A 21,814-nucleotide genomic window follows, 5' to 3' on the forward strand; every position below is an offset into this window, starting at 1 on the left:
CAGAAACCGTAAAGAAACTGATGTTAAAAAACGTTTGTGCAGTGTGTGTGAGAAAGTGCATGTTTACTAGTCAGTGTGTGTTTTTGTGTGAGCAGATGTCTGTGTGTGTGCAAGTCTGACTGTGCCCTTCTGTACGTGTTTGTATATGAGTGCCTATGTCTGTGTTTTTGTGTACGTTTTACCCACTGTCTCAACTCATGAAATGCTGGTCCTGGCACAACAGTGGTAAACTCTAGCAACATGCAGGCATTGCCACAAAGATGGTAAGCCTTTGCAACATACTCGTCTTGACACACTGATGGTAGTTCCTGGCAACATACTAGCCTGGCATAGGGCATAGTGGTGGTAATACCTGATAAAAGGCAGTTCCCAGGCACAATAGTGGTAATCAATGACAACATGCTGACCTTGGTGCATTGTTAGTAATCCTTTTCAGCATGCTTGCCCTGGCACAATGGTGGTCATTTTTGGTGACATATTGGGTCTGGAGCAGTGCCAATGGACCCTGACAACAGACACTGGTACCATAGTGGTAATTCCAAATAAAATGAAGGCCCTGACATAATGGTGGTAATCCTTGCCAGCATGCATGCCCAGACAGAATGGGTGCATTTTGTGTCAAGATGCTGACCTTGGCTCAATGGTAATAATCCCTGGCAACATTTTTACCATGGCACAATGGTGATAATCCCTGTTAATCTGCTGGCCCTAATTTCTGTCAAAATGCTGAGCCTGGGTCAGTGGTAGTAATCGCTACCATCCTTCTGGTTCTGGCACAAAAGTACTGCCTGACAGCTTGCTGGCCCTGGCACACAAGTGGTCATTTCTAGCAACATGCCAGCTGTGGCATTATGATGGTAGTCCCCGCTAAATGCTTCACCCGAATCAGTGGTGATAAACCGTGTCGAAATTCTGTCCCTGGCACAGTTGTGACATTCCCTGGCGACATGCTGACTCAGGAACAATGATGGTAACAACTGACAACATGCTGGCCCTGTTACATTGGTGGTAATCCTAACATGTTGGCCTTGATGCAAAATGGTGGTAGTCTGCTGCAACATGGACACAATAACACAAAGATGGGAATTCCTGGTAGGCTGCCAGCCCTAGGTCATTGATGGTAATCTCTACAAATAGGCTTCCACTAGTGCAAAGGTGGTAAATCTTGCCAACATGCTGTCCCCCGCACGATGGTAGTAACCCTTAGCAACATGGTGGCCCAGTGATGCTAATCCCCGGCAAGTTATGGGCAGCCATGGTATGATAGTGCCAAAATACTTATGTAATTTATCTTGAATATGTTAAAGTTCAGGCAGGTAGATGGAAGAGAAGAACAAGTACAAGTGAACATAGATAACAGGTTTGTTGGAGAACATGTGTAGATAAACTTTCCATAACCCAAGACAAATGTCTTTGCCACTGGTTTTGAGGAGAGGGATGCACAAAATGAAACCTACTGCATTTGTGAATGTGTATTTGTTTTGTGTTTGTGTTTTCAGTTTTCCTCTGTATGTCCAGTCATGGTTGACATCCAAGAGGAAGTGATACATGCCTGGTTGTAAGGGACAGTATTCCCTCTTTCATCTTGATGCCATTTTTAGTTTTTTTTCCTGTAAGGCTCACTTGATGTTGCCAGCATTCACAGTTTACAAGACCCCTGAAACATATGTAATAAAAATCCCTTAATGGGACAGCTGAATGAATGCTGTTTGTCCACTTAATTGCTATAGAAGTGACTATCTGGTGAATGAGAACTATTTGAAAGTGCCTCATTGCTGACTTCACGTTATTTCCAGGTTTCTTTTGGCTCTTTTATTTGACAGCAATATAAAAGTCATCACTTGCTCATCATCAGCCTCTTATTTTTTTGTACTTGAGTGAACAATACAAATATGTTGCAAGTTGTAGTGTTGATTCACTGTAAATTATTCCAATGCATAGGCATTATCCAAGGGGTGGAGTAATCAATAGCTAACTGAAAGTACCATCCACTTTGTAAAAATATTGTTTTTGTAAATGAGATCCTTAAAAGTTGGGGTGAAATTCACAAAATTCATAAAAGTGGTTGTTAGATGGTTTGTTTATCTTGGGACTATTAGGTCTTTGTAGGTGGAAGGTTACAAGAACCATTCCTTTTGGATTTTATGAAGATGTCTACCATTTTATACCATTTTATATCCCATTTAAATGCTTTGTAGTGAATGCTGGATTTGAGGGCACAAAATGAATCATGTCCAAAAAGTGATAGCCGATCCTACTCACAATATATATCATTTGTTTGTGATATACTAATTTTAGCAATTGTAATAAGGCCATTTTAACCTTTGTAAAATGCAGAGCTTCTGCTTGGATTTGATGAACTATTGTTTGAGAGAAAATGGTATTCTCTTGTGATTTTCCCATAGAATTTACTGAAGGTGTTCCATAAGCTAAAATGAGGACACTTTTTTTTCTTATAAATTCACAAATATCTTCCTTAGCCATATGTGAAAAATGTTTGTTATGCTGAGTAAATCATGTAAGCAGCAGCACTCTTTCAGTTGATTCCCCGTAATTCTACTGTAGCTTCACCACAGCGCTCTAATGAACAAAAATAATGCTAGCACTTAATTTTAACTGCAGATTCCTCACTTTTAGAATATTACTGGCACTTGGCTGGTTCTGTAATTCTTAACGTAAGTACTGCCAGTTGGCACCATCAGATTCTGCTATGCCATGCACCGCCCCAAATGTAACGGAACAAAGATGAATTTTGACGCACCCTGTTGACCTCACAGCAATTCCTTTATTTCCACGCTGTCTGAGACAGTGCCATAGCTCTGCTCCCAACTCTGTCAGTAAACCAGTGCATTTCCAAATTAGAAGCAAAAGCATGCCAGGGAAGAAATAATGTCTTGTCCAAAAATAAGAGGTTTTAAGTTGTTCCATAGCTACTGATGTTTGTCACAGATACTCACAATGTGTATGTTAGGTGTCTCGGGTCTGGCGATGACTTGAAGTTGTGCAGCAAGTGTGCTCTGATGCACATGAAGGCGATCAGTGAGTGGGAGGCCACAATTTGCCACAGAACACAAGAAGAGGTTGTGCTCAGAGCTGTTCCACAGAGCTGTTCCAGATTGTGAACAGTTCTGAACAGTTCTTGCTCCCAAGGCCAGTCCTGGTCAGAGTCCAGGGTAAGTGAAACTCCAAAATGCATCACAAATGCTAGAAGCCAAAAAGGGATTTATCCCCCCTCACTGATATTTGGGCTAGAAGCTCCATAGTCAGTACGCTGAGGGCTCTTTATCCTTTGTATCCTCTGATCTGAAACTGTCCTGGGGTTAGTCCTGGTGCACTTCGAATTCTATGGTCTGTCTTCACCATGCAGCAGATTGAGACCTTTAATGATTCCTTACTGCAAATCTTTAAGGTGATGATGGATCCCTCTGGAGTACCTTGATGCCTCATAGTGCCACAGGAGCCACCAGTCACATTTCTGGCCGCAGGCCCTTCCTCAGTGCCGACTAATACTTGTGGGCCTCCTTCCAGAAAACCACCAGTGCTGGTGCATAGCTCCTCTCTAGTTCCAGGATCTATACTGGTCCTAACTGTGCTGACAGCATCCCAAAAACACATGTACCCTATCCAATCTCGATGTGGGTCTTCCCCCGCCCCTCCCCAGAACTGATGTCTATCTGTGCCAAAGCTATGTCTTGCTATTAAATAGAAAAGGTGAGCCATTCATCTTGGAATGCTGCTTGTAGTCCCTTCATAATGCCAATACTACAGGACACTGAGTTTTGTTTCTTATTTGAATGCAATCAAAGGGCTTTTAAAGATCTTTCTTAATAATGACAATGAAGTGGTGGACAACAATTCCCCCCTCATTACACTGATGCTGGAATATATGTAAACTTACAAAAGGCAAGTGTATAGGATACCTTCCCAGAAACTGAGTTAGTGTCCTCACCAGATCCAACCTCTGATGTGAGTGCTTCCTTTTTGCTGTGTTCGTCTGCAATGCAGCAGAAGTCCTTGATCTACAACTACGCACTGTAGAGAAGAAATCAAAGGTGCTAACTGAGAATCTCTTCCTGGGTCTGGCCTCTTCAGACTTTTTCTGCCCTTCAATGATGCTCTGAAAGAAACCTCAACAATATCATGGGGGAAGCCATGCTAGCCATCCCCTGTCAGTCGACCTGTGGCCAGGTAGCAGAGGCAAGCTTGTGGTGATCGAACCTTCCTAACCTAACACTGGCTCCAGAAAGACTTGTGGTACACCAACTCCAAGAAAACTGAACCCAAATTTCTATTTCTTCAGGTAGGGCATACGAGCATATGGATGTTTTTGGCAAAAGTTATTTTCATGGGCTAGCCTAACCCTACACTCTCTGAGTGTGTTCTGCCTCATTCAGGATGAGCAAGATGCAGTAAATCATGTTATACATGCTGGCCTTGACACAACAGATTGTGAAAGCTTTTACTTGGGCACCACCTTGGCGCTTATGTGGCACACCTTGATGCATGCAACTGGATTTTCTGGGGATGCCCAGGCTTACCCATCAGATGTGCCCTTTGAGGGGACTCTATACTGGAGAGATTTAAGGACACCCTTGTTTCAGTTCATTCCCTAGTCTGCTCTCACCGGCCCTACATCTTCAAGAAAATAGAGGAAGTTCAGGAGGTTATTTCTTGTGCCATTTGAACAGAGACATCCCTCTCTCTCGGATAAGCATCCCACTCAAAATTCCATGGTACTTGGCAGAGGCTAAGGCGGTGCAGTGCATCAATGACAAATCTCTACCTTACAGTAGCTCCCAGGGTGGTCTGATTTCCACTTACAGGACCACACTGAGCTATTGAGGGGCATGATCTGTTTCATGCTCCCCAGATGGAAATACACTGCTTCAGAGCGGTGGGTACTGCAGATCATTCAGAAGGGCTTCTCCCTCCTGTTTGTTTCATCACTTCCTTGCATTCCCTCTTTACCATCCCAAGATTCACCATACCATGCAGCCAACCATAGGCAAGCGGTATACATAATGCTGGCTAGTTGAGCCATCAAGAGGGTACCACAGTCAGAGAAAGGTGGACGGTGTTACTCTCACTAATCACAGGTGCCCCAAAAGGATAGTGGACTCAGATACATTCTGGACCTGTGGTATCTGAATACTTTCTTATAGAAGGACATATTCAAAATGCTTACATTGGCTCTCGTTCTTTCTTCTCTGGAATCAGAAGACTGTATTTTTCTTTGGATTTGCTGGGTGTTTGTCAAATACCTGTCCGTTAACCCCACATACCATATCGTACCTGTGGTTCATGTGTGCTCACAGTACTTCCAATTTTATGCTCCTACACTTCAACCTCGCCTCGGCCCCTAGGGTGTTTACGAGTGTGATAGTGGTGTCTGTGGCTCATATTTTCTGGTTGGGGATATATGTATTTTTGTATCTCAACTGGGTACTCACCGCAGTCAGATACGGACCATGTTTAGATGATGGTCACCCTTTTGTGAACTCTGGGATTTTTCTTCAGTTAACAAAATGCCCTCTTAATTGCTGTACAGAGAATCCACTTTATAGATGCCATACTGGACATGGTAGTTCTCAGGGCTTTTCCATCTCTGCCCGAAGTCCAAAACATTCAGGATATGATCCAGATATTTCACTCCTAATTCTGGATCTCTGTGAAGGTGATTCAGATGCTTCTTGGGCTCCAAGCCTCATGGGTCCTCATCCCCTGCGTCAGATGACACATGAGGGACTTAAAGCAAAATCTCTGTTTTTGATGGGATCAGCACTGGGGCAATAAGTGACCAAAATGAGGGATTTCATTTGACACAGAAATTACGGTTAATGCCCTAGATAGCTAAAAGGAGGAAACTTGTTTTTAAATAAACTCTCAAACATCTATGTCAGAAGTAAATCATGTTTGGTGAATGAAACATCCTCGTAGTCTGCCGTTTGACTCACAAGTGTTATACAGTAGCTTCACCACAGAACTGTAAACAGCTAGAGTGCTAACATTCTGTATTCAAGAAAAAAAGTGAGGCACTCCTGAATTTAGTTGGACTAGGAGATATTGAATTTAGGGCTTTTCCTGTGAGACAGACTGAAATAAAAGAACATTCAGGTATTAAACCATATTTGAAACCAGCTGTTTTAAGGGCAAAGGTTTTAGGCATAATCGATCTTTAAAATGTCTAAAGCTGTGGACGCCAGTATCATTCTCCAAGCCATTCAGGTATTACGAGTAATGCTAGAAACTAGGATCAGTGAGTGGGGTGGATCTAGCCCTGATAAGACGAGACTTGCACAATGGGGTAGACAGAGTCTTGGGAGCTGAAGGATTCATTTCATATCTGAAAGATACTGTGCTTAAAGCCACAGTGGCAGGCCCGTCCACTTCATCCCATGATCTGGAGGAGTGTGCAGAGAACAATGAGAATAAAGCCAAGGGAAGCAATTTGGTGCTTCATAGGATTCCCAGAGGGCCAGGATGGTTCCTCCCTGGAGACATTCGTTAAGCAGTGGGTCACCTCTTGGATTCCAGTGGAGACACCATCACCCTACTTTGTTCTTGAAGGAGCTTGTAGATCTCTAGGGACAAAGTTGCCACCAATAGCACCCCTTCATCCCATTATTGCTAAAGTCTTGAATTACAGGGATAGAGATGTGATTCTCCAGGCGGCCAAGGATAAAGAAATGTGTTTGTACCAATCCACAAAGATTATAATATTTCCAGACTTTACTAGGCCGGTGTATCCGGGGCATAAGTCCTTATATTGCCTGCCAAGCTCTGAGTCATTCACTCATCCAAGTCATTCTCCTGTGACACACTGAAACATCGAGGGAATGGAAAACAGAACAATGGGAAACCCACCCACCCCGCCTTAGGGCTCAGAGGTGACATGAGACACGGGTATCGACTGAGCCTTCTCCCGTAGATGTAACAGTGCAGAAGATCCAGAAGGGATTGTGGTAATCCCCTTGGGATCTCCTGACTCTTAGGCATCAGACAAAGATTCTACGTGGGTCCCGGTGACTCTTAGCCAGGGTGCACAAGTTAAAGAAATGCACTCCCGGCAACACTGATCAGAGTGAAGCCTATGAGAAACAACCACTGGATGAGAGGACGGGGAAACTGGTCCTTCTTTAGGGCTGTGAATGCCACATCTGGAACATATTTTCAGTAGATAGTTTGCTTTGTTTATTACTATGCCAGCAACACCGTATCGTTAAATATTGTTCTTCCTTGGGGGAGGCAGTGAGGTTAACATAATCTCATGTTTTTGACTAGTTTGTTATTCTGAATGTTTGGGTGACAGATGCTTCAGAGGGGGATGCCTGGGGTGGGAGGAGTTGGGGGTTTAGAAAGGTGATTTGGCCCTGTTGGCCATATTATTTACAGTCAGATAGGCTTTCACTACAGTGCATTTCAGTAACAGTTTTCATTGCAGGTATTGGCCTGATAGGGCAGAGAGGTGACAGCCAATAAATGGTTGATCTAGAACATTGCTAATCAGCTTGTTTCACAGAATCTATCACAAGCCCACCTATGTACTATCTGTGGGTGATGACATAGAATGTCAGTGACCTGAACAGTCGTAATAAATGGGGTTTAGTCCTTGGCTTTGCGAAACGCAGCACACTAACAGTTTGATATTACAAGAAACTCAACTACTGGGGGCCAAGTGTTCTTGGCTTGCTACAGCTAATACTGGGTTTACTATGTGGGATACACAAGAGACTCAAGGTGGGGGGCCACCATAGTCCTATGTGAGAACGTCCCCATGATGGTCTCCCATGTTGAGACAGACCCAATAGGTAGGTATTTTGCACTTGAATGGGTGATAGAAGGACAAGCCTATAACTTGATTCGTTTTTACGTACCCCGAAAACTATCAGCCGCTACTTAAGGCCCTAGTGCTCCAGTTCTCACATGGAATTACGATTATGGGTGGGGACTTCAGTGCTTTGTTGTCCTCACGGAGGGACTCATAGAGAGCTATGGGAGTTACTGCATTGTGAGAAACAGGTCTGTCTAGGTGGGCCTCAAGGCTCGGACTCTGTGATGCCTGGTGCGTCTGGAAACTGATGAAACTGGATTACACTTGTACATCCTTGGCTTACAAAAGTAGGTCATGTATTGACCTCTCCTTTGTGCCCTCTGTGGAGCTTCTTTCCACCACAGGAGCACACACCTGGCCCTGGAGGATCTCAGATCACTTGCCGGTCATTCTCCTGCTGGAGACTCAGAGGGCATAATTCTGTCTGATTTGGTGCCTCAAGAGTGGTGCCTGACTGATAGGGAAGTTAGTCTGTTTTTGTCACAATAAATAAACGCATACTTAGACCTAAATGTTGGGTTAGTTGACTTGTCCAGCATCTTCTGGGTGGCTGTGAAGGCATACATGTGGGGAATGGCCAAGCCCCACCTTAAAGCCTAGGAACGGCAGAATAACAAAAAGGTACTTGAGTGTGAGAGTTGAACATGCAGCTGGAACGGGAGCGAGTGGCCACATGGAACCCAGCAGACTGTTCACAGGGCATCCCAGAGGCACATCTACATCAACAAGACATGACAATGCTGGATCGCCTCCTCTAGACATGTATGTGAGTTGGGAGACAAATCTAGTAAATTAGTTTACTGGCTGGCGACCCATAATGTAACCTTCTGAGTGATCCCCGGGGTTGTTGACTTCACAGGGTGGCGGATCACCACTGTGTGTGAGACAGCTATGACTTGTGTGATTAATACCAAACGCTATATGCAAGAAGTGGAAGATCCGTAAAGGAAGAAGCCAGGCCGTTGATAGCAGACCCCCCACACACAACTCTTAATGTGCTTGATAGGAAAGATCTTCACTATCCTTTAGAACTAGCGGATCTGGAGGAAGCAATCAAGGACTTGATTCCTGGCCAGGCACAGGGCCTAGATGGGATCCTGATCGAATACTATCAGAAATTTCGAAAATCGCTTTTGCCACCACTACTGTCTATGTATAACAAAGCAATCAAGAGAGGCTGTTTTCCTCAAGGTCTGAATTTGTCCACAATTGCAGTCCTACACAAATCTGGGAATCCGCCCAAAAGCTGTTCATGGCATTGGCTGATTTCCTTCATTAATGAGGAACTTAAGCTTTATGGAGAGAATTTGGTCAGCAGGCTTCTCAGTGTACTCTCAAAACTGGCCCACCCGACCAATGTGGATTCATACTCCAGCCCAGCACGAGACACTGCATACAGAGAGTACACCCTGCTCTGGAATATTGTCAGCATCTTGTCGACCCATGTGCCCTTATGCTTGTTGACTTTGAAAAAATAATTTGGTTTTCTCAACTTGGACTTCCTGACGGGGGTGTTTAATAAGCTGGGGTTTGGTCCACGGTTTATATCTTAAGTATGGGCGCTGCACACTTCCCCCAGGGCGCAGGTGCTAGTTAGAGGGGTCCTCTCTTGCACTGTCCTGATCTAGAGCTGCACCAGGCAGGGATGTTCACTGTCACCCTTACTAATCAAACTGGCAGTAGAGTCCATGACAGCACGTAGATCAGGTGTGATGCGTAGGTATGGGAGTTTAGGTGGAGTAACAGTGAGGGGGACCGCTGTGCTGTATGCCAATGATGCGCTATTTTTTTTCTCATGACCTGACCGTACCGGGCCACGGCTCCAACACATGCAGGCCCTATATGTAATTCCCCTGAGCCTCCAAGTAAATTGGTTCAAATCTCTTCTCGTCTCTCTCACTTGAGGGTGGCAGGCTAAGGATTTGCGACCCCAACTCAGTTTTCAGTACTTGGGATTTCACATATAAGTGCTCCTGTCTCTCATATGGAGCCTTAATCTTAAACCTCTAATATCAACTGCGTGTACATACCTTAATAAGTGGGCCAAATTACTGCACACCTTTTTGGGCAATATGGCACTATTTAAGATGACTGTGCTGCTGAGATTTCTGTATGTTCTTCCAAACTTCCCATCAGGATAGTGGGGACGAGAACATACCAATTCATTTCACTGGGACTGAAAATGACACCACAAATGCCCTTCTGATATTGCAGGGCTGGCAAACTGGAAGTCAGGCATGGCAGGAATGGACTAAAGCACCTGTGAGCCTGCACAGGACTGACAAGCAAGAGGTGGAGTTCCAGGAGGAGGCATGCAGAATCCAGAAGGAAGCAGAAGTAGAGTATGTGTCTTTAAATCAGAAGGTGGACTAAGGAGAAGATTCTGAGTTGTGGAGTGGAGGAATCAGAGATTCAGATGTTGACACGGAGGCTGGGTGAGTCGTGAAGAAGCCCCAGTGAGACAAAGTAGCGTATCCTCCTGGAGAAGCGTGGCTGAGCCAGAGTGTCGCCGGATGAGAGCTCTGGAGGTCCTGGAGTAAGGAAAAAATAAAATAAAATATCCTAAAAGAAGTCCTCAATAACCCCTTTTTGAAGAAAGAACAAAAATGTTCACTTTAAACTTAACGATTAAATTATTTTCCCACAACCAATGACATATGGTGGAGATTGTGGGCACCTCACCATTAATACAAAACGGAAACATTGAGTCAAAGCTTAATTCAAGGACAGCGCAAATTATAATGGGCTATGCCAAAAGTTGCCAGTTGAAGCTTATCTGGAAATATTTTTGGATGCCTTAAAGACTCAAACCGAGCATCTAAAAAATTGGCACAGGAACAACTGCACGTGACCAGAGGATTGGATAACTATAGGGGAACCTCAAGTACAGGACCTATGGTGACGCTACAAAAATTAATGCCAGGAGAGGATCTAGATTCTTTTTTTATGGAATTTAGAACAAGCTACTGGGCTAGTGCATGGCTTCTGGCACAATGCTCCTTTTTATTTAGCACCCTTGTTGACTGGGGAAGCCCCGGCTGCCTAGCCTATCAAACTGCTAAAACTCTGGGAGAAGCCTACATATTAAGGAGTCTAAAGAGCTATATTGGATAGAGTTGGGTTGGATGAAGAAGCTTATTGGTTAAGGTTTCAACAATAGAGAGGAAACCCTGGGGTAATCCTAAAATCCTCTATTTCAAATTGAAGACCTCAGTGAACAAAAGGTTAAAACCCCAGGAAAACAGTAAGGTGATTATGGACAAAATCTGTCTGGATTAATTCTTAGAAGCCTTGCGATACACTACGCAAAAGTAGTTATGCCATCATTACGGAATCACTGTACACCAAACCGCAGAGATGGCTACAACTTTCGCACGTGTCTAATCTCGGGTCCACTCAGTCGACATAGAGAAAGGGTCTATCACCACAATGAAACAAGGGAAACCAGCTGACGAGAGAAAGGCTTTCAAATCCTCAAATGACATGAAAAGAATACCACAGTCTAAATCTGATGCTCCACTACCCCTAGGACCAAAATGCTTCGAAAGTGGGGAATGGGGCCATATCCAGGTTTTGTAAAAGCAAGAAAACCACAGCAGAACGTATGGAAATTAACTACGCTCCTAGTTCCAGTTTTTACACTTAGGAATTTCGCCCTTGCTTTTATGTAAGTGTATCAATTAACCAGAAGTGGACTGTCTCTCTACTAGATTCAAGATGTAAACAATCAGTAGTCCAAAGTGATTTTATACTTCCACTTCCTTCTCACATCATACCAATCAAATTTGTTAATATTAGGTGTGTACATGGGGATATAAAAACCTATCCGGTGGCCTGCCTTTTTATAACCACAACAGGTTGCCAAGAGGAAGAAGTTGAGGTAGGTTTGTTTCAATGTTTGCTGAAGCTGTTGTACTGGGGACTGATAAGAACTATTCCAGAAGGCCATCTTAAGCAGGAGAGATGAGAAGGAAGAACATATAGAAACAAAACCCCTGCCACCTAAAGATGCATTACTGACCCTAGAACCCTGGAAAAGAGATCATAATTTTCGAACTACTCAATTAAATGTTAGCTTTTTACAACTTATATGGGAAAAGGCTAAACAAAACCGAATTGACCTATATCCACAATTCTAGATCAAAAAGGGACCATTATATCAGAAAGCGGGACCCACTGACCTCCCCTTCAATTACTTGTTCCTAAAGAATTTCAGGATCAGAACATGTTTTATGCACATACATGCTTATTAGCAGGCCATTCAGAAGCTCAGAAAACCACTTGAGAAATTGTTCTAAATTTCTGTTGCCATGGTATTTTTGCACACATGAAAAATATTGTCAAGAATGTGAAATTTGTCAGCGAAATAATCCTTACCAACCACCTAAAGCCCCATTACAACCCCTACCCATTATAAAAACTCCCTTCGAAAGGTTTGGAATGGATCTTATCGCCCCCCCTCCCAAGTCATCCAAAGGTCACCAATACCCTTGTGTGCTGGTTGATAATGCCAATCGATATCCTGAGGCTTTTTCAATACATAGCCCAGCTACTAAAACTATTGTCCAGCATCTGATCAAAGTATTCTCCTGAGTAGGCTTCCCAAAAGAAATACTCAACGACCAGGGTACTCCATTTGTTTCAAGGTTAATGCCATAAATATGCAAGCAATTAGACATTCGACACATCAATACATCTTTTTCATCATCCTCAAACAGATGGCCTAGTAGAATTTTATAATGGTTCTCTTACACTTATATTAAAGAAGTTGTTGTCCGGTGAAGGGAAGTGTTGGGACCAGAGGGTTCCCTAGCCCTCTTCTTTTTGAGGGGTCAAGTGCAGAGCAGTATAGGATGTTCTCCCTTTGAATTGTTGTATCAATGGAAACCTCAAACCCTCTTGAAAATCACTCAAGAGTCATGGGAAAAGGACACAGAACAGGAAGCGGGTAACTTATTAGACTATACTCAACAGTTATGAACCGATATAGGGAAATTTCGAGAACTAGCCCATAAGAATTTAGAGAAGAGTCAGGAGAGATAGAAGCAAGTCTATGATAAAGGAAAGAAATCAATACTTTATCAGGCAGGTGAGTGAGTACTTGTGTTGTTAGCCACATCAGAAACCAAATTTAGGTCTGAATGGAGAGGTCCCTTGAAGATACTGAAAAGAATAGGAAAGATTACCCATGAATTGAAATTGGGTCCCTATAAAGAACAAAACGTTCATCTGAACCTCCTAAAAATGGTTGGGTCCTCTCCCTAAGTCTGTCGGCCTCACTGATCCTGATAGTTGTCTCCACGCCACCCTTGATCAGCTTCCTGTGAATGAAGGCCTCTCTGTTCACCAAAAAGAGGAACTGGAGAAGGTTTTATAGTCCTTTTTCTGATATCATTTCAGATGTACCCAGGAAAACTACCTTGAGTGAGCTTGCCATCCCAACTCGAGAAGGAAGAATGATGAGGCAAAAACCCTATAGGATTCCCACTGTTAAACGTTTAGCTATTTGTACTGAAGTAGAACAAATGCTAAAGATGGGACTTATAGAACCCACCAAGAGTAACTGGCCATCTCCCATAGTCCTTGTACTAAAGCCGGATGGGAGCACCTGCTGTTGTATAGATGTCAGGGCCAGTAATAATATCTCTAAATTTGATGCATACTCACTTCCTAGAGTAGATGAAGTAATCAAAAGATTATGAGATGCCAAATATATAACCACCATAGATCTCACCAAGGGCTATTGGCAAATACCCTTAAAAAAAGAAGACAGAGATAAAACAGCCTTTACCATTCCTTTTGGATTATTTCAATTCACTGTGCTTCCCTTCGGACTTCATGGGGCACCTGCTACCTTTCACCGCCTCATGAACAGGTCCTAAAGAAAATCAAGGCTACTCCTCAGCTTATCTGGATGATATAGTTTTATTTAGCCACACCTGGGATGAACATCTAAACCATCTAGCAAGAATACTAGAAGAACTACTAAGGGCTAATTTACACATAAATGCAAAGAAATCCAGAGCTTGGTACAACAAAGTGAAATACCTAGGTTATATCTTGGGAAATGGGGTCATTGAACCACAGTCAGAAAAAAATAAAGCTATCACAGAAGTCCCTTTTCCAAAAAATCAAAGAGAGGTCAACACCTTTCTTGGGCTAGTGGGATACTTTAGAAGATTCATACTCCAATATTCAGCCATTGTTGCCCCTTTAACTGACCTTCTAAACAAGAGCACCGCGACTACAGTCTTCATTCAGCCACCTATTAAAGCAGTTGAAAGCCTTTCACAAACTCAGAGATTATCACAGCTAGTGCTATATTAATCCCTCCTAACTTTGGGAAACCATTTATACTGCAAACAGATGCCTCCAGTTAATGGTATAGGTGCCATCTTGTCTGGAAGTAATTTAGAAGGGGTGGAAATGCCTATCCTTTTTATCAGTCACAAATTATTCCCCAGAGAAACTGTTTTTCCAACTATAGAAAAGGCGTACTTAGCTGTTAAATATGTAATGGCAAAACTGCGATATTATCTTGACGGAGACCCTTCATTCTTTGTACTGACCATGTCCCTTTGACTTGGTTAAGCTAGAATAAAGGGACTAACCCAAGAGTTCTCCAATGGTTCCTCTCCCTGCAACTATTCCAATTTGAAGTCTGACATAAAAAGGGAAGGATAATTGCAATGCAGATTCCCTGTCACGATTTCCCCTTTTCCCCAAGCAGGAAAATTCTGAGAAGGGAATGTGTCTGGATAGTAGGGACAAACCATTTCCTGGGACTGAAAATGACATCACATACGCCATTCTCATATTGCAGGGCTGACAAACCAGAAGTCAGACATGGCTGAAAAATACACAAAACACCTGTGATCCTGCGTGGGACTGACAAACGAGGTGTCGTTCCAGGAGGAGGCAGGAGGAATCCGGAAGGAAATGGAAGGAGATCTCTTTTCTTTGTTATCAGGAGACGGACCGAGGAGAAGATCCTGAGTCGTAGAGCAGAGGTATTGGAGATTCGAAGATTGACGCAGAGCCTGGGTGAGGCGTGGAGAAGCCCCAATGTGCCAAAGTAGAGGATCCACTGAGAGGAGGACCCCAGACACCAAGTGGACGCCAACAGAGTTTATCCTTTGCCATGCTCCTGGAGGAGCATAGCTGAGCCAGGGTGTCGGCGGACGGGAGCTCCGGAGGTCCTGGAAGAAGAAAAGAAGAGAAAAGGCGTCATCTCCGTAAGACGTCCTCAGTAACTCTTTTTTAAGAAAGAATAAAAATATTCACATCAAACTTAATTATTTAAGTAATTTATTTTCCTGCAACCAATGACACTTCCCATTGGCGATTCTGCATCACTGGTTTATCGTATTTCAAGCCAAAATTCACTAAAACTATAATTCTTTTGAGTAAACCAAGCACCCTGTATCACCTTCAGCAAATGCGCACAATCCACATTTGGCTGGAGGTTTGGCATCGCAGAGATGAGACAACATTATTGGGCCTCTCAGTTGGTATTCCTGAATGAGTGGTTTCAGGGTGGTTGGGAAGACCCTGCCTAATTTACTAAAGTCTCCTTCATAGGTTTCAATAAGATGCTGTTCATGCTGTAAAGAAATCCTATCCCTCACTCCCTCCCGGACTTTCCAAAGGTGTTTTTGTTGGCCTGGAGGTCGACCTTACATTGGAAGGGGATGGACTGAAGACCCACCCAGGAGACCACCCCTGCCACCTTGTGGAAAGGCAGCTGAATAGGGCACATGTCCCATCTGGAGGGCCTCCGTCACTGGGACCTCATCAGCTTCTCAAGATTGGGGGATTTCTGGCAGGGGTCCCATATGAGGTAATTCCAGGAGACACAGGAGCACTTTGACTCTGGGGTCCCTGAGTACAACCTTCCTAGAAACTAAGCTCCCCACAGGGTCCCCGGGGAAAGGGGCCATATCCTCTACTTACAAATCATTGGTTATTAACTCCCCTGACCTCGCTGTACCTTTGACGGAAAAATGGAAAGCATGGGTGGACCCCCTAGATGCCAGCAACTGGCGGGTGCTGGGAGTCTCTTCGAGACTTATACATATAAAAATTAAATGTTTGCGCATAACCTGTTTGACTCCGATACAGCTGTGGTGAGATTGCAGGTGCCCAGAGAAGAGAGTTTTTTTTGTGTTGTGTGGATGTCCACAGTGATTCTGAAGTATTGATCATCTATTATCACTACCCTATCCTGCATTTTGGAGTGAACCATTGCTCCTTCCCCACGCATTGCTCTCCTGTGTCTCTCATAGGACTTGGGAGGTTACAAAGACAATCAGTCCCTAAGCGTATTAAGCACATTGGTTGAAAAACAGGACATTGCCCATTTCTGGACCTTAACCACCCTGTCCTCACCTTAACCACCCTGTCTTCTGTGAATGCATGGTGTTTCACCATGGACAGATGTGCCAAGATAAGAGCCTACCTATATAGCGCAAGGCTGCCCTCACAAATAAAAGAACATTTGGGGCAAGTGGTAGGATTACTGTAGGCTAGAGTAATTTGTTATTACAAAATGTGCCCTCTGTCCATCTTACTTAAGCTGGACCTCATTCAATGTATTTTACTGTAGTGTGCATTTTATAAACTAAAAAATAAATAAACCTTGGTTTATTTAAAAAAAGGGCTAAAGACTGTTAAAGAGAAATCTCTACTTAAGGCCAGCATACCCTTTTCACATTTGTTTACTCAGGCTACCCATTATCTCTGCTGCTTAATACCTGCCCAGTTTTAAAATAGTAATGCTTTGATATACATAATCTTCCATTTAAATGCATGTAGGTAGATGTTTTAGAGCTACAGGAAGCTGTTTACAGACTGATCACATAGTTTGCAATTGGTCTTGATATACAGTTTCCACTAAAAAGGTAGAACTGGGTAATAAGGTGACAGAATTTCAGGACGAGAGGACTGAGTCTGTCTACACAATCAGGAACTGTCAACCCAATTCCTAGCTAGTTCACAGTGCCTCACCTGAACCCCCCCACTTTCCCAGAAGAACAGATGATTTCAGCAACCTTGAACATGACATTCTGACTCCCAAGGAAGCCATGGAAACAGATGTTACCCTTTTGTTATTTCACTCATGCATGCCCATTGTAAACACAAGAAAGATATAAATAAAGTTTTTCAAACATTTATTGAAACAATCGTATAATTGCCTAGAGAGAATGAGCTGTGGTCATTAAGCTGATGAAACAAAGCATTGTAACCAGCATTACTAACATGGTGAAAAGGATAAACAGTCCAGCCATGATAATCCTATCTATCACTACCTACACTCTGAAAGTATAGTAGGTGTACCCTCTTCCTAATCTAGGAGGATAACCTGAGACACCCATACCCAGAGAGCTGAGCCAGGGAGCTGGTCTGGAGTGAGGTTGGCAGTCCTTCATTGTAAGATGGAAGATTAGCATCAGCTGAGCCGCAGGTCGATCAGAGGATTAGTTCCAGGACAGTAGTGGCCAGAGAGCTCCTCTGATCTCTCTAGGGAAGTGCACTGTAGGAAGTTGGCTCTGTATGTGCTATTTCAAAGTAAGGAATAGCATGCACAGAGTCCAAGGGTTCCCCTTAGAGGTAAAATAGTGGTAAAAATAGATAATACTAATGCTCTATTTTGTGGTAGTGTGGTCGAGCAGTAGGCTTATCCAAGGAGTAGTGTTAAGCATTTGTTGTACATACACATAGACAATAAATGAGGTACACACACTCAGAGACAAATCCGGCCAATAGGTTTTGTTATAGAAAAATATCTTTTCTTAGTTTATTTTAAGAACCACAGGTTCAAATTTAACATGTAATATCTTGTTTGAAAGGTATTGCAGGTAAGTACATTAGGAACTTTGAATCATTTCAATTGCATGTATACTTTTCAAGTTATTGACAAATAGCTACTTTAAAAGTGGACACAGTGCAATTTTCACAGTTCCTGGGGGAGGTAAGTTTTTGTTAGTTTTACCAGGTAAGTAAGACACTTACAGGGTTCAGTTCTTGGTCCAAGGTAGCCCACCGTTGGGGGTTCAGAGCAACCCCAAAGTCACCACACCAGCAGCTCAGGGCCGGTCAGGTGCAGAGTTCAAAGTGGTGCCCAAAACGCATAGGCTAGAATGTAGAGAAGGGGGTGCCCCGGTTCCGGTCTGCTTGCAGGTAAGTACCCGCGTCTTCGGAGGGCAGACCAGGGGGGTTTTGTAGGGCACCGGGGGGGACACAAGCCCACACAGAAATTTCACCCTCAGCAGCGCGGGGGCGGCCGGGTGCAGTGTAGAAACAAGCGTCGGGTTCGCAATGTTAGTCTATGAGAGATCAACGGATCTCTTCAGCGCTGCAGGCAGGCAAGGGGGGGCTTCCTCGGGGAAACCTCCACTTGGGCAAGGGAGAGGGACTCCTGGGGGTCACTTCTCCAGTGAAAGTCCGGTCCTTCAGGTCCTGGGGGCTGCGGGTGCAGGGTCTTTTCCAGGCGTCGGGACTTAGGTTTCAGAGAGTCGCGGTCAGGGGAAGCCTCGGGATTCCCTCTGCAGGCGGCGCTGTGGGGGCTCAGGGGGGACAGGTTTTGGTACTCACAGTCGTAGAGTAGTCCTGGGGTCCCTCCTGAAGTGTTGGATCTCCACCAGCCGAGTCGGGGTCGCCGGGTGCAGTGTTGCAAGTCTCACGCTTCTTGCGGGGAGCTTGCAGGGTTCTTTCAAGGCTGCTGGAAACAAAGTTGCAGCCTTTCTTGGAGCAGGTCCGCTGTCCTCTGGAGTTTCTTGTCTTTTCGAAGCAGGGGCAGTCCTCAGAGGATGTCGAGGTCGCTGGTCCCTTTGGAAGGCGTCGCTGGAGCAGGATCTTTGGAAGGCAGGAGACAGGCCGGTGAGTTTCTGGAGCCAAGGCAGTTGTCGTCTTCTGGTCTTCCTCTGCAGGGGTTTTTCAGCTAGGCAGTCCTTCTTCTTGTAGTTGCAGGAATCTAATTTTCTAGGGTTCAGGGTAGCCCTTAAATACTAAATTTAAGGGCGTGTTTAGGTCTGGGGGGTTAGTAGCCAATGGCTACTAGCCCTGAGAGTGGGTACACCCTCTTTGTGCCTCCTCCCAAGGGGAGGGGGTCACAATCCTAACCCTATTGGGGGAATCCTCCATCTGCAAGATGGAGGATTTCTAAAAGTTAGAGTCACTTCAGCTCAGGACACCTTAGGGGCTGTCCTGACTGGCCAGTGACTCCTCCTTGTTGCTTTCTTTGTTCCCTCCAGCCTTGCCGCCAAAAGTGGGGGCCGTGGCCGGAGGGGGCGGGCAACTCCACTAAGCTGGAGGGCCCTGCTGGGCTGTGACAAAGGGGTGAGCCTTTGAGGCTCACCGCCAGGTGTCACAGCTCCTGCCTGGGGGAGGTGTTAGCATCTCCACCCAGTGCAGGCTTTGTTACTGGCCTCAGAGTGACAACGGCACTCTCCCCATGGGGCCAGCAACATGTCTCTAGTGTGGCAGGCTGCTGGAACTAGTCAGCCTACACAGACAGTCGGTTAAGTTTCAGGGGGCACCTCTAAGGTGCCCTCTGTGGTGTATTTTACAATAAAATGTACACTGGCATCAGTGTGCATTTATTGTGCTGAGAAGTTTGATACCAAACTTCCCAGTTTTCAGTGTAGCCATTATGGTGCTGTGGAGTTCGTGTTTGACAAACTCCCAGACCATATACTCTTATGGCTACCCTGCACTTACAATGTCTAAGGTTTTGTTTAGACACTGTAGGGGTACCATGCTCATGCACTGGTACCCTCACCTATGGTATAGTGCACCCTGCCTTAGGGCTGTAAGGCCTGCTAGAGGGGTGACTGACCTATACTTGCATAGGCAGTGAGAGGCTGGCATGGCACCCTGAGGGGAGTGCCATGTCGACTTACTCGTTTTGTTCTCACTAGCACACACAAGCTGGCAAGCAGTGTGTCTGTGCTGAGTGAGAGGTCTCCAGGGTGGCATAAGACATGCTGCAGCCCTTAGAGACCTTCCTTGGCATCAGGGCCCTTGGTACTAGAAGTATCAGTTACAAGGGACTTATCTGGATGCCAGGGTCTGCCAATTGTGGATACAAAAGTACAGGTTAGGGAAAGAACACTGGTGCTGGGGCCTGGTTAGCAGGCCTCAGCACACTTTCAATTGTAAACATAGCATCAGCAAAGGCAAAAAGTCAGGGGGCAACCATGCCAAGGAGGCATTTCCTTACATGCACCATCTATATATTGAAAACCACACAGTGTTAGAGGCACAGCTCTGCTGCAATGATATGTCTAGATGTTAGGAGCTGTTTCCGAATGGGCAACACAAGTAGAAGGAGATCTTGTTCTATGTTCCTAGCCTTGAACGGGGTGTACAGATTACATGTCAAGAAAGGCTAACTAAAAACAGGCAGCATGTACAGTTTTAGGAAGCTGACTCTTTATATATCAAAATGAGATATATTGTGCAAAATGTCCAGGGGTTCCTTTACCAATGGAGAGGGGGCTTGATCTAGCAATCCCAAGATGTTCTTTTAGGGAGTAGTGCGGTCGGGCAGCTTTAGACTTAGGCTTATCATAGAGGAGTGTTAAATATCTACAAATACACACACAGACACATGATTCAAGAAAGAGATCCTCACCAATTTACAAAAATAACAAGTATCCTTATATGTGTTTAGGCATCAGAATCAAGATGATGAGGTAAGTATGTTTTGTAAGAAAAATCTTTACAGCTTTGAAAAGTCAACAGTGCAATTATTGGAAGTTGCAATGCTATCCTACGGAGGAGAATCAAATATGGCAAACAAATATAGTACAGCGACTTGTGGGGCCAGTCTCCTGGACTTAAGGTAAGTATTGGACAAGGGTCAGGACCGCACCAACAGGTCACTGTGGGAGGGACAGGGGCGGCTGGGTGTAGAGGTGTAGTATGGCGTCAAGTCCCAATGTTAGTCACTGTGGATGGGGTGGTTGAAAAGAGGCTGCAGATTTGGACAGGGAGTCCAGTCAAGGAGAACCAACAGGTGGGTTCAAGTCTTGAGCTGCTTGGGATGTGCAGACACCTTAGCACCTCTTCTACACGGGCCAGGGGTGCAGAGGTGTCCTGAGGTGCTTACTTTTCTCTGCTGGGACCCCTTGCAGAGGCTGCAGGCGGTGTTGGGGAGTCCACCGTGGGCAAGTCAAAGATAGGCTCTGTCTGGAGGGCAGAGGGACACCAATAGCACCATTGGCCCACTTCAACTCGGGCTTGGCAGCACAGGTGTAGTGGTGCTTTCCGGTGTCTGGTTTTTACAGTCCAGAGTCATCTCAGGTCTCTTGGGGTGCCTGCAAGATGCGGGGAAGCAGCTCTGCTGCTCCACAGGAGTTACTGTGTCTTTGTTGAAGGCAGGCAGTCCTCCCAGGCTTTTGGAGGCACAGCAACCTGCAGGATGAGTCACCTGGTGCACATTGGCTGGAACAGCAGACAGGCTGGCAGGGCTGGGGCCAAATCAGGTGCTTCTCCCTCATTCTTTGCTTTTGCAGCTCTTGGGTGTCCTTCTTCTTTGTAGATCATGAGAAATGTGATTTCCTAATGCCAGGGGCTCTCCTAAATACTGAATTTAGGAGCGTTTTGGGGAGTGTAGGGTAATAGCCAATGGGCTACTTCCCCCTGGGGTCACTACACCCCCTGTATGACCATTTCCTGTGGGTAGTGGGCATAACTCTATCCCAGAGTTCCTAAATGTACCAACATCAAGATGGCAGATTTCTAAATGTTGTGTCAGGCAGAGCACCTTAGGGGTGGGACTGACCTGAGGGGTAGACACACCTCTCTGAATACTACATTTCCTACCTGTCCAGGTGCCAAATGGGCCCTGAGACAGAAGGGTCGGCACCTCTCCTTTGAGTGAAGCCAGACCTGCATTCCCGAGGTGATGGTCTTCTTTGAAAGCCCCTGCCTTGGAATGGAGATTCGCAGGTCATCCTGTTGGGTGGGGTGTATAAACAC

The 21,814-nt window shown here is 44.9% G+C and overlaps 1 protein-coding gene across 3 annotated transcripts in view; it reads left to right on the forward strand.

Moving 5' to 3' along the window:
* LRRK2 (leucine rich repeat kinase 2) overlaps window positions 1-21,814 on the forward strand; it is a 1,446,345-nt gene that overhangs the window by 684,463 nt on the left and 740,068 nt on the right. The gene's annotated exons all lie outside the window — the stretch shown is intronic.

This window comes from Pleurodeles waltl, chromosome 4_1 (genome assembly GCF_031143425.1).
Source record: "Pleurodeles waltl isolate 20211129_DDA chromosome 4_1, aPleWal1.hap1.20221129, whole genome shotgun sequence".
NCBI lineage: Eukaryota > Metazoa > Chordata > Amphibia > Caudata > Salamandridae > Pleurodeles > Pleurodeles waltl.